Here is a 13825-nt window from a genome sequence, read left to right on the forward strand (position 1 = left end):
CATTTCTTTTTAAGTTATACTTTATTTTTTATGCTATTACAATTGCTCCAATTTTTCACCCTCCACCCCCTCCACCTAGGCCCCAACCCACCCTATCAGGCAATCCCCACACTATTGTCCATGTCCATGGGTCATGCACACATGTTCTTTGGTGTCTCTATTCTCTTTGTTGTAATTTACATCCCCATGCCTATTCTATAGCTACTAATTTCTATTTCTTAATCCCTTCACCTTTTTTGCTCAGTCCTCCAAAGCACCTCCCATCTGGCAACCATCAAAACATTCTCTGTATCTATGATTGTTTCTGTTCTGTTTTGTTGTTGTTGTTGTTGTTGTTTGTTTTTTAGATTCAATTGTTGATAGATATGTATTTTTTTTGCCATTTTATTGTTCATGGTTTTGGTCTTTTTCTTCTTCTTTTTAAAGAAGACCCTTTAACATTTCATATAATACTGATTTGGTGATGATGAACTTCTTTAGCTTTTTCTTGTCTAGAAAGCTCTTTATCTGCCCTTCCATTCTAAATGATAGCTTTGCTGGGTAGAGCAACCTTGGCTATAAGCTTCTGCTTTTCATTACTTGGAATACTTCTTGCCAGTTTCTTCTTGCCTGCAAAGTTCCTTTTGAGAAATGGGCTGACAGTCTTATAGAAGCTCCCTTTTAGGCGACTAACTGATTTTTTTTTAATATGCTTTATTGATTATGCTGTTACAGTTGTTCCAATTTCTTTTCCCCTTGCCCCCCTCCACCCAGTGATACCCCTTCCTCCAGTTGCCCACCCCTTAGTCCATGCCAGTTGGTTGTGCATATAGTTCTTCTCAACATCTTCCTGTCTACTCCACTCCCTCCTACTATGCTTCTTTTTCTTTCTTTTTCTTTTTGTATATTGTATTGATTATGTTGTTACAATAGTTCCCATTTTCACCCCCTTTGCTCCCCTCTGCCCAGTACCTCCCTTTCCCCAGCAATGCCACCGCCCCAAGTTTGTGTCCATGGGTCATGCATACAAGTTCTTTGGCTTCACCCTCTCCTATGTTCTTCTTTTTTTTAAATTAATTAATTAATTTTTTATAACAATAAAAAAATTACAATTCCCCTCTTTCAGACTTAAGACTCTTTATAATCTTATAAAGGATAATCTTATAAAGGTCTCATGCTCCTCTAGCTGCTTCAAGCTGGACATGGTCATCGTCCTACCTACCCTTGGGTCCAGAAATCCCTAATAAGAGTGGTGGTGTGGCGGGGAGGGTGGCCTTCCCACATGGGGAAGGATCTTGCAGACTCCAGGTCAGTTGGCTGTCCCCGGACAATGGCATGCTTGGTTTAACAGGCTGGCATCCTTGTTGTGTTCTGGGGGCAACAGATTTGGCAACAGGGTTAAAAGGCATCATTCAATCCATAACCACTAGAAGACAAAAGTCAGGGATTAATTTTTCAATATCCTATATTAGGGGGGAAAAGAAGGCTCTTTGGAGGAAGGTGTGCAAGACACGTGACACCTGTCCAAAACCTTTTTGTCCATTATACTTAGTTTGGGCTGAGGGGAATATTTTAGGTTTTCCCCGCTCTCAGACCTCTGGGCCCTTTCTGTCCAAGCCTTTAGGATAGAAAAGAGAAACCAGTTTTAAAATGAAACCCACAGACTACCCCATGCTTCACCAACCCAGCCACTTAGTTCAGCCAAACCATTGAGTCTCAGGAGGCAGCAATGCAGACAGGATTAAGTGAAGCCTTTAAGTACAGACAAACACTTAGGTATTGAGGTCATAGGCTTATGCCCTATGAAAACAGAACACACATGTTAATTTATGCACCATACCCCACAAACCAGTCTCTATATCTGCAAGATTCTCTTATTGGAAAGACATCCAATTGCAAGGCATTTGACATTCTTCTTGCGTGTAAATTAAGCATCTTTGATGATGTCACAGACCTAGCTTAACTTTCAAATGAAAACAAACTTTAAATAAAAATAAATTTTAAAGACAGTTAGCTGCACTACTTTATAATCTACCACAGAGCATTGTGGTTCCTTGAATCATGATTTTTCTCCTTAAGATTATCCTCCTTGTCATTAAAGGGACCGCATTAAGTCCAGTTTTTTTTCTTTTTTTAATGCACACTAATCTGACAGCTGTCACAATACAATCAAATAAAATTGTTTGGAATAAAGTTAAAAACAACTAAGCACTACAGCCATCTTACAGAAAAAACCCAAATGAAATTTTTGGCCAACCCAATATAAAACTAGCAGAAACACAGTTACAAAACCAAAATAAAAATAAACAATTTTAAAAAGAAAACCCCATAAATACAGATTCAAACTTAAAAACTTGAAAACCAGATGAAATTCTAGAGCGTATTAAAAGCACAGTATATTGTGATACACAATTTTAATAACAGAATACAACAATGGTTCAGGGTTACCAAATCTATTTTAAGAAAGTTTTCTACAATAGTCTTCTTTTTAAATTCAATTATTTGATAAATATTCCTTCATTCATTCATCAAAAATTTATCAAGTATTCTATATATGCCAGACACTGGATACTGCAAATTCATGTGTGAATAAGATAGTCTCTGCTTTCGTGGAGCTGTCCAGAGATGCAAATAAAAAGATTAAAATACAGTACAAAGGCTATGACCAGAGAAATATAGGATATTATAGAAATACATACATTGGTACTGAAACATTAGGGTGCTGTTGGAATAATCCTGTTGCAATGATTGCCCTTCCTAGGATGACGGTAGTTGATAAAGGGAATATGGGCCTCTACATCATTAGAAAGTGATATAAAATGTTTATGGTTGATTGGAGGAAGGGTAGTTAGATTCTCTGAGGGGTCTTAATGTGTTATGTATAAAAGGGTAAAATAAGGGTCAAGTAAGTTTGGAAAATACAAGGTTAAGTATAAACAGATTTCTTTACTGTAGTACTTGTCAGCAGCTTTATGGTGCTGTTATCATTCTCTAAGAGAAGGTCACAGTGTTAGTGCATATTTACCATTTGATTACAGAACCTTTATTTTGCAGAACATCATGTAGTACTTCATGGAACACAGTCTGGGAGAAATTGCTCTGCCACATTCTCCTCCTTTTAACTCCTGTAGTTCTCAATACCTAGGTGGACTGTAGCACCACCTAGACACAAAAAAATGACATGCATTTAAAAACAGAAATCTTGAATGTAAATAAACTCCTAGATACCAGGGAGATTAGTTTATAGTCCTTGGAACGATAATCCATGTGTCACTGAAAATCTGACTCTAAAATATTAAGTTTGATATGTTAAAAAGGCATATTTCAAGATTCTCTAAAGAACTGGCATTTTTCACACCAGGCAATCAATGAATAAAAGCATGTTGGTAACTTTTGTGTTCAGTGTCTCTACAGTGACATAAAAAAAAGAAAGAAAGAAAAGAAAAAGAAGACACACCATTCCTTTTATGTTTTCAATATATTAAAAAGTAACAGTATAAATGCTGTAGTTATTAAAAAGAATCCAAATATTTCAAAAAATGAATTTTTATAAACAAGTTCTACAATGAAAGAGAAACATTATCTTGATACATAACAGTTTTGTTAAATAAGATTTAACCTTTTTTTACATCAAGAAGTATTTAAAACTAAATTCTTTCAAATGTTCAAACAAAAAACATGTGCAATCCCCGTAATAAAATGTATCCTTGTACAGATGCCCTGGGCGCTTTGAAAAATATAATTTTTTAAAGTCTGAGTAATAGAGGCAGCACTTAAAGGCTTTGTGAACCCTTTCCCAAACAAGTATACTTTCAGTAAACCAATCTGCCATTGTATCCGACTGTGCATTTGCATTTTTGTCCTTCCTGCAGAGGGGAATTTATACTAACAATGTATTTTTAATATAAAAAAGTACATTTAGAGACATTTAACTTCCTGAGTGGCTTCAGCCATTCAGTCAAACATGATTTAATGAGAAAATTCTAAAATTTTAGAATGAAATAGCATGTGCAAATTCCCACTTGTATGTCCAATTGGATAAAACTCAAAAGAGCATTTCACAGAACTTATATTTACATTCTCTATGAAGTTAAACAATATGATTTATCCCTAAACTCTACCAATAAACTTTCTCAAATTAAATGTTAGTAAAAATGAATCACTGAAATTACATTCTCTATGATTAACAAAATACTACTGTATTTTAGACTATTAATTTGAAAGTTTTCTATTATATACCTAAAATGTGATTCACTAATAAGCAGATTCTTATGATAGATAACAGATAATTAAAATATTTTCTTTATAATACAACCAAGATATATAATACACCCTTTCCTCAATTGTCTAAAATGATTAAGAACTGTGGCATTTTCTTCATATAAATCCCTTTCCTCTGCATAAAACCCTGAGGTGAAAGGTTATTAATGTAATAACTGAACCACAATTCTCCTCGTTTCTGTATTAGATTGTAGCTATAGGTTTTAAAATTTTATAAAGAAATGTGGCAACTTGTAAAACTGCTCTGTGCAGTTTTAACAAAACACTCCCAGACCATTTAGCCAAAGGGCCTACGATGGCCCTATAAAAACAATGTCCTTTGAACACGTTAGTTTCGAGATGAGTGCCATTTTCCAGCTCTACTACTGTCCCTTCTGTTATTATGGTCATGTTTCCAGCCATCGTGATTCCTATCTTCACAGAAGAAATCATCTCTGTTTCCCTCTGTAATGATAGTCAGACCCATGATCAGTGTAACACTGCTCATGGCTATAATGTCTATCTGCTATATAGGTATGAGAAGTCTGTCTGACTTTACGCTGTGATGATGGTGTATCCTGACACCACTGGGAGCTTGAAGACTTGTTAAAAGTATAATTAGGTGTCTGAACTGATGGTGAAAATCCTGATTGATCAAGATGTAGAGAACCAAATTTCCCACCATATGACATCTGTCTCAAAACACTGTTCATCACTGCTTGTCTCTGAAATTTTTCTAGAGAAGAGAAGGCTCTCTGAATTGTCTGTGATGATGGAGTCATGTTATCCACCATCCTTTTGTACCTGACCTAAACTGAATTTTGATGGGCCTTCCAAAAAGTTTGATTCCATTAAGTAGATTCATTGCATAAGGCACAGATACTTCATGTTTGAAATTCACAAATGCAAACTGCTTTGGTTTACCATCCTTATCTTTTGGAATTTTCACTTTTATTACTGGCCCAGCCTGGTGGAAAAGCTCAAAAAGGAACTCCTCTGTCGAAGTCCAGTTTTAATTTACCCTGTTCATTTGCATGAACACAAGTACAAGAAATGATCACATATGATCTTTACTTCAGCTTTGCTGGAACTTACACAAGGAACCTTTAGGGTGACCTTCAGTCTGCCCTTCAGGGCACAGGAGCTGAGTCACATACCTGCCATTTAACCATGCCTGTAAACGCCTGTCTTTTCCAAGTCCTTCGGGTTTTCAGTTGTGCTTTAACATCCCTTCTAGCCATCTTTCAGAAAAGCAACCTTCGTTCCTTCCCTGGAAAGATTGCCATGGACCGCACAACCAACCAAAGGACCAGATCTTTTTTCTCATGGGCTTTTACTACCTTTGAAAGTCAATCCCAGTTCCCCAGCTCTGGTAACAACCAGAGCCCAAGCATGTATACTTTATACATGACATTCCAGTCTAAGTCTTGGTCAACAAAACCTCTATTAACAACTGGTCTTATTAGTTCTGTGCAAAGAACTTTATGTCATTGCTTGCTTCTTCAGAGTGCCAAATTTGGGAGGGATCAGGTAGAGAGAAAAATATACCATATATGAAGGAAAATCCTTGTCCTTCTAATATTTACTAAAATTGCATTTCCATACTTTACATTTTCTTTTGTTCACTGTCCTACATGTGAGGTTTTTTTTGGTAGGGGGGGAATTGCTGGCTCATTTATTAATTTATTAAATTTTTTGCTTTCATTTTTTTCCCTCCACTAAAAATTTTTGTTTGTTTTTCTATTTTTTCCCTATTGCTTTCCCGTACCCTGCCCACCCTTTCTCCCACAGTCAGTCCCCACCCAGTTCTCCATGTTCATGGGTCATTTATACATATTCTTTGACTAGACCCTTCCCCTTCTTACTCCCTTCTCTCCCTCCCCCCTCCCCCCTAGTCACTGTTAGTTTACTCCTTGTTTACATACCTCTGGTTTTATTTTGCTCATTTGTTTGTGTTGCTCATTAGTCTCCTATAATACATGATAGCGTAAGATATTTTTCTTCCGTTGCCTGGCTTATTTCACTAAGCATAATTCTCTCTAGTTCCATGCATCCTCCTACTATACTTCCTAATTCCTGTACCATCTCCCTCCCTTTCCATTCTTCCCCCTCCCCGCTGATCTTCCCTGAAAAAGTCCCCCATACCTATAATTCTTTTCCTGCTCTTGTTGCCTACTTAGTTTGCCTTTGTTTCGGTTTCCGAGCTTCTGTTGTTGGTTGTTGTGATACAGTTTTCATTATAATAGTCATAGTTTTGATCTTCTTTCTCCTAAACAAGTCCCTTTAACATTTCATATAACAGTGGTTTGGATCTGATGAACTCCTTCAGTTTCACTTTGTCCTGGAAGCACTTTCTCTGCCCTTCTATTCTGAATGACAATTTCGCTGGATAGAGTAATCGTGGTTGTAGGTTTTTGCTTTTCATTACTTTGAATATTTCTTGCCAGTCCCTTCTTGCCTGCACAGTTTCTTTTAAGAAATCAGCTGATATTCGTATTGGGACCACTTTGTATGTAATTCACTTCTCTCTTGCTGCTTTTAAGATTCTCTCTTTATCCTTAATTTTTGACATTTTGATTATAATATGTATTAGTGTGGTTCTCCCTGGGTCGTTTCTTTGGGACTCTCTATTTCCTTCCCCAAGTTCTGCCTGACTATTTTTTCACATAATTTTTCAATTTCTAGTTCTTCTTCTTCACCTTCTGGCAACCCTGTGATTCACATGTTGGCCTGCTTATAGCTGTCCCAGAGGTTTCTGAGGCTCTCCTCATTGTCCTCACTTTTTGTTTCCTCTTTCTGCACTGGTTGACTGTTTGTTCCTTCTCTATGATACAATTTGTTGATTTGATCCCTGGTTTTCTTTCCCTCACCACTTGTATGTGTTTTTGTTCATTTCAGCAGGACTAGTTTTCATTCCTTCCCCATCTTGTTTAAGATCTGCTATTAGGTCTGTAAGCATTCCTATAACCAAAGCTCTGAACTGTGCCTCAGAAAGATTTCTTTATTTTTCTTTTTTTTCTTTTTTTGGTTTTTTAATTATAGTTGTCCCATTTTTCCCCCATTGCTCTCCCCCACCCAGCCCACCCCTTCTCCCACGATCATATCCCTCCCCGTTGTCCATGTCCATGAGTTATTTATACACGTTCTTTGACTAAACCCTTCCCTTACTTATCCCCCTTCTCTCCTCCCCCCTATTGACTGCTATTCTGCTCTTTGTTCTATTTAGTTCTTTTGTTTGTGTTGTTCTTTAGTTTCCTGTATTAGGTGATATCATATGGTATTTTTCTTTCTTTGCCTAGCTTATTTCACTAAGCATAATTCTCTCTAGTTCCATCCATGTTGTTGCAAATGGCAGGAGTTCCTTCTTTCTCTCTGCTACATAGTATTCCGTTGTGTAAATGTACCACAGTTTTTTTATCCATTCATCTAAAGATGGGCACTTAGACTTTTTCCAGCACTTAGCTATTGTAAACAGGGCTGCTATGAACATAGGGGTGCATGAGCTTTTGAATTAGTTTTTTAGGATTTTTCAGGTATAATCCTAGCAGTGAAATCACTGCTTCAAAAGGCAGTTCCATTTTTAGTTTTTTGAGGTAATTCCATACTGTTTTCCACAGTGGCTGCACCAGTCTGCATTCCCACCAACAGTGCAGTAGGGTTCCCGTTTCTCCACATCCTTGCCAGCACTTGCAGTTTGTTGATTTGTTGATGATGGCCATTCTGACTGGTATAAAGTGGTATCTCATTATGGTTTTTATTTGCATCTCTCTGATGGCTAATGATGTTGAACATTTTTTCATGTGTCTATGGACCTTCTGTATGTCCTCTTCGGAGAAGTGTTTGTTCATGTCCTTTGCCCATTTTTTAATTGGGTTGTTTGTTTTCTTGATGTTGAGTCATATCAGCTCTTTATATATTTTGGAAATCAGTCCCCTGTCTGTGATGTCATTGTCAAATATGTTTTCCCATATGGTTGGTTTCCTTTTCATCTTGCTGATGTTTTCTTTTGCTGAGCACAAACTCTTTAGTTTGATGTAGTCCCATTTGTTTATTTTTTCCTTTATTTCTCTTGCCTTAGGAGATGATCCATGAAGATATTGTTACGCGAGATATCTGAAATTTTCCTGCCTATGTTTTTCTCTAGGACTTTTATGATGTCATGGCTTACATTTAAGTTTTTGATGCATCTTGAGTTTATTCTCGTGTGTGGTGTAAGTTGGTGGTCTAGTTTCATTTTTTTGCAAGTTCCTATCCAGTTCTCCCAGCTCCATTTGTTAAAGAGGCTCTTCTCACTCCATTTTATGTTCCTTCCTCCTTTATCAAATATTAGTTGACCATAGAGGCCTGGGTTTATTTCTGGACTCTCTATTCTGTTCCACTGATCTATATGTCTGTTCTTATGCCAGTACCAGACTGTTTTGATCACAGTGGCTTTGTAGTATTGTTTGATATCTGGTGTTGTGATTCCTCCTACTGTGTTCTTCTGTCTCAAGATTGCTTTTGCTATTCGGGGTCTTTTTTTGGTTCCATATGAATTTATGGAGTATTTGTTCTAGGTCTGTGAAATATGTCATTGGTATTTTAATAGGGATTGCATTGAATCTGCAAATTGCTCTGGGTAGTATGGCCATTTTGATGATGTTGATTCTTCCCATCCAAGAACATGGTATTTGCTTCCATTTATTTGTATCTTCCTTAATTTCTTTCTTCAATGTTATGTAATTTTCAGAGTACAGGTCTTCTATCTCTTTGGTTAAGTTTACTCCTAAGTACTTTATTTTCTTCTTGCTATAGTAAATGGTATTTTCTTTTCTATCTCTGTCTCTGATACTTTATTGTTGGTATACAGAAATAGCTTAGATTTCTGTATATTTATTTTGTACCCTGCTATTTTGCCAAAGTCACTTATTATATCTAATAGCCTTTTAGTCTTCTGCGTGTTCAGTGGACCTTCTCTGTGGCCATTGGGGCACTGATCTTATGATTGTTGGGGCATGTCCGAGGGGCACCTGGACTCACGGCCTCACAGCTCGGCCAGTGAATGAGGGCACTTCTCTATGCGCACCTGCGCGACCCAAGAGGAGGGCTGGGGAGTGGACGAGTGCACTTCTGCGCCTGCGCTCCTCAAGAATGTCCTACCACCCTCAAACTTTCCATACCTCTCCGCAGTTCACAAGAGAAAAATATAAAGGAAAATTACATTCTCACTTGCATAGCAGTACGCTGTTTCTTGTCTTTCAGCGCCAATGCCACCTGGTCGAGTCCCATCTCTGCCAGCGGGCAGAGATCCGCTCTCCTCCCGACTCCTCTCTGGGGAAGCCTATGGTCGCCAAAAAGCCTTTGTGTACTTCCAACCACTCAGGCAGCCACCCCAGTCAGGAATCCCATTTCGTCCCTTTTCCTCCACTATCCTCACTAAACAGGTTGTTCCCAGATGGTTTTTCTCTAATCCAGCAGTGCCAAGGCTCAACTCCTGCCAGTGTCCAGCTGCTCAGTGAGATGTTCTGTCTGCAATTAGCCCAAACTACAGACGGGTCTCGGGAGCCTGAAAGTGCAGCCTCCCCTCACTCCTCCGCCATCTTCTCCCACTCAGAAAGATTTCTTATCTGCTGCTTCATTAGATTAGATATTTGCTGTCTGGTCAGCTGCGTCACTGGGATCTCTATCATGATTGTGCCATCCTGACAGTTTTGTGTTTATTTTTGCTTCCTGGGCAGGGCTGTCACACCTCCTACGCTATAGGGAGCAGAGCCCCATGCACTCATCACAACTGGATGACCCTTCTAACCATGCTGTGGCATTTTCTGTGGGGGTGGGGGTCCAAGATGGATTCTTGCCATTCACTCTCCGCTGAGAGACCAGGAACCTCCTCCTCCATCCCCACCCTTTCTGGACCTCACAATCCAAGGCAATGAGGGTCCGCCTTCCCCGGCATTGGAATCGCAAGCTGACGGGTCTGGTCTGCAGCCAGGGGTGCTCCCCAGGTGCTTCTCACCTCCCCTTAAATACGGGTGTCTGTGCTTACCATCATCCTGCCACCATTGCCACAGCTGCCACTGCCAGCACAGCTTGAGCTCTCCACCCCGGCTTCGTCCCTTCTACCCATCCGGATGAACACCACTTCTTTATAATTTCATAACGTTGGACTTCCATTTATTTTCTGGAACTTCTGGTTACTTCTGGTTTTACAGTAGTCATATTCCTTCTTAGTTATAGAGGGAGATGCAGCATGTCAATCTAGGCCTCCATCTTGGCTGAAGTCTCCTGTGTGTGTTTGCCTCTGTGTCTTAGGTAGAGCTCTCATTCCTGTTTGATTGAGTATTTCTTCTTTATGTCTTTGTTTGTTAGACTTCCATGCAGTTTGATTTTCTGGAATTTCTGGTTGTTTCTAGTTTTGAGGTATTTGTATTCCTTCTTAGTTGTGGAGGGAGATACAGCGTGCCTGTCTATGCCTCCATCTTGGCCGGAAGTCGACTAACTGATTTTTGAATGCTGCATTTAAGATTCTCTCTGTCTTTAACCTTTGGCATTCCAATTATGATGTATCTTGGTGTGGCCTCCTTGGGTTGATCTTGTTTGGGACTCTCTGTGCTTCCTGTACTTGTATGTCTATTTCCTTCAACAAGTTAGGAAAATTTTTTGTCATTATTTTTTCAAATAGGTTTCCAGTTTCTTGCTCTCCCTCTTCTTTTGGCACCACCATGATGCAAATGTTGGAACGCTTGAGGTTGTTTCAGAAGCTGCTTACACTATTCTCATATTTTTGGATCTTTTTTCTTCTTGCTTATTTACATTACAAATCGCTGATTTGATTCTTGGCTTTATCCACTCAACTACTGATTCCCTGTAAATTGTTATTTATTTCAATTAGTGTGTCCTTCTTTTCTGATTGGGTATCTTTTATGCTCTTAAAATTCTTACTAAGTTCATTTAGCATCCCTTTAATCAGTGTTTTGAACTCTGCTTGTCTCCATTTTCTTTAGTTCTTTTTCTGGAGTTTTGTTCTGTTCTTTTATTTGGGCCATGTTTCTTTGTCACCTCATTTGGCAGCCTCCCTGTGTTTGTTTCTATATATTAGATAGAGCTGCTACATCACCCATGCTTGGTAGAATGGCCTAATGTAGTAAATGTCCTGTAGGGTCCAGTAGCACAGCCTCCCCTATTACCCAACCCGGGTACTCAAGGTGAGCTCCCATGTGGGTTGTGTATACCCTCTTGTTGTAGTTGAGCCTTGATTGCTATTGGCATTTACAAGGTCAGCCACTATCTGTGTTCTTTTCAGAGTCACTCAGCATAAGCTACAAAGTGATCTGAAGATGGCTGCTACTTGTACTGGTCTTGTAGGTGCCCTGAAGAAGCCAAGCTGTGAATCAAGGCTGGCTGCTGCTAGTGCCAGGCCTGGGGAAACTTTGTGAGGGATATGGGGTTTTCTGAAGCTAGACACTGCTTCTTTGAGAGAATTTAGGAAAACCTGAAGGATGGGCCAAGACAAGCCATTTATGTGGAAAAGCCACTGGAAACATCTTACTTGGGCCAAAAAGTTGGGTGGGGCGAGGCCTCAGGGAATCACTAGGATGGGGCAAACAGTTTGAACCAGGTTGATTGAGTCTCAGATATGGTGCCCACCTGTCAGTTCTGAGGCTCTATGGGGCCGGGGGGGCGGGGTTGGAGAAAGGAACAATGCCCTCTGCTACCACTTCTGTCTGGGAGAAAGCTGACCCCCAGCTGTCTCCCTGATTCCAGACACTTTTGTTCATCCCGTACATCTCTGATGCCTTTCAGACTGCTGCCCCCATGCTGGAGCTCAGAGGGGGTGAGTCTAAGTAAGTCTGCATGCAGACCCTTTAAGAGGAATTGCCTGGGACTCCAGAAGTTTCTATATTCCACAGCCTCAATCCCCGCTGGTTTTTACAGCCAGAAGTTATGGATACTTAGCTTCCTGGCACTGAAAGTCTGGGCTGGGGGCCCGGGTGTGGGGCTGGGACCCCTCACTCCTGAGATATCCACCCCCCCCAATTTTTTTCTGTCACACATGGGCATGGGACCAGCTGGTTCCATGTCTCTGCCCCTCCTATCAGTCTCAATGTGTTATCTTCTTTAATTCCATAGTTGTAGGACTTCCATTCAGCTTGATATATGATGGTTCCAAATGATGGTTGTTCTATAGTTTAGTTCTAGTTTTGATGTGGTTGTGAAAGGAAGCAAGCCATGTTTACCTATGCCACCATCTTGACTGGAAGTCAAGTTTTTCCTTTTATACATTAACTGTTACCTATACCTCTGACACACACACATATCCCATTCCCCAGCTTCCCACTGTAGTTATATCCTGATAGTAGCTAAACAATGTTCACATTGCCTGGAAGTGTGAAGATCTGGCTGCAGGGCATTATTTACAATCACCAAGATAGGGAAGCAGCCCAAGTATCCATCAATAGATGAATGGATAAAACAACTAGGGGACATTTACACAATGTAATTCTACTCAGCCATAAAAAAGAGGAAAATCTTATCCTTTGCAACAGTATGGATGGACCTGGAGAACATATACTAAGTGAAATAAGCCAGTCAGAGAAAAACAAATACCATATGACTTCACTCATATGTAGAATTTAATGAACAAACTTAACTAACAAGCAAAACAGAGACAGACTCATAGATGGAGAGCAGATGACAGCTAGTGGAGGGGGGGAGGTTAGACAGTGGAGGGATTGAGGAAAAAGAACTTGTGGATATGGACAACAGTGTGGTGATTATGATGTGCCTTGGTGTGGTTCTCTTTGGGTTCATCTTGTTTGGGACTCACTACACTTCCTGGATTTGTATGTCTATTTCCTTCAACAAATTAGGGAATTTTCTTTTCATTATTTTTTCAAATAAATTTTCAATTTCTTGCTCTTCCTCTTCTCCTTCTGGCATCCTTATTATTCAAATGTTGGTACTTTTGGAGATGTCCCAGAGTCTTCTTATTCTCTCCTTATTTTATTGAATTTTTGTTTCTTCATTCTGTACCTGTTGACTATTTATTTCTTCCAATTCATTGATTTGGATCCCAGCTTCCTTCCCTTCATTCTCGGTTCCCTGTGGATTTTTCTTTATTTCACTTAGTGTAACCTTCATTTCTTCCCTTATGCATTTACCATACTTAATGAGTTCTCTGAGCATTTTTATCACCAGTGTTTTGAACTCTGTGTCTGATAGATTGTCTAACTCTATCTCATTTAGTTCTTTTTCTCAAATTTTGATCTTTTCTTTCATTTGGGCCATATTTCTTTGTCTCCTATATTTGGCAGACTCCCTGTGCTTGTTTCTGTGTATCAGGTAGAGCTGCTTTGACTTCCTGCCTTGGCACACCTGTGATATTATAAGGGGCAGAGCCTTAGATATCCATCAGTGTGGGGCAACCTGTTTCACTGCTTTGTGGTGCTGTTTGTGGGGTAGGGGTTAGAGAGGGAACAATGCCTCTTGCTCAGCACTTGCCTCTTCTCCAGTCACTTGGCCCAGATCCTGCATGTAAATGGTGCCCCTCTAGCTGTTGCCCTGGTGATGGTTTGCAGAGTGGGTGGGCTTGTGTATGTTCTAGGGC

At 39.6% G+C, this 13825-nt stretch overlaps 1 protein-coding gene and 1 pseudogene across 1 annotated transcript in view; one reads left to right on the top strand and one right to left on the bottom strand.

The window, feature by feature from the left end:
• DNAH6 (dynein axonemal heavy chain 6) overlaps positions 1-13825 on the top strand; it is a 328739-nt gene that overhangs the window by 215104 nt on the left and 99810 nt on the right. The window lies entirely within an intron of this gene.
• On the bottom strand, positions 4492-5104 carry LOC150006341 (RNA-binding protein 7 pseudogene; annotated as a pseudogene).

Source organism: Furipterus horrens, unplaced genomic scaffold (assembly GCF_987537825.1).
Source record: "Furipterus horrens unplaced genomic scaffold, mFurHor1.1.pri manual_scaffold_6, whole genome shotgun sequence".
NCBI lineage: Eukaryota > Metazoa > Chordata > Mammalia > Chiroptera > Furipteridae > Furipterus > Furipterus horrens.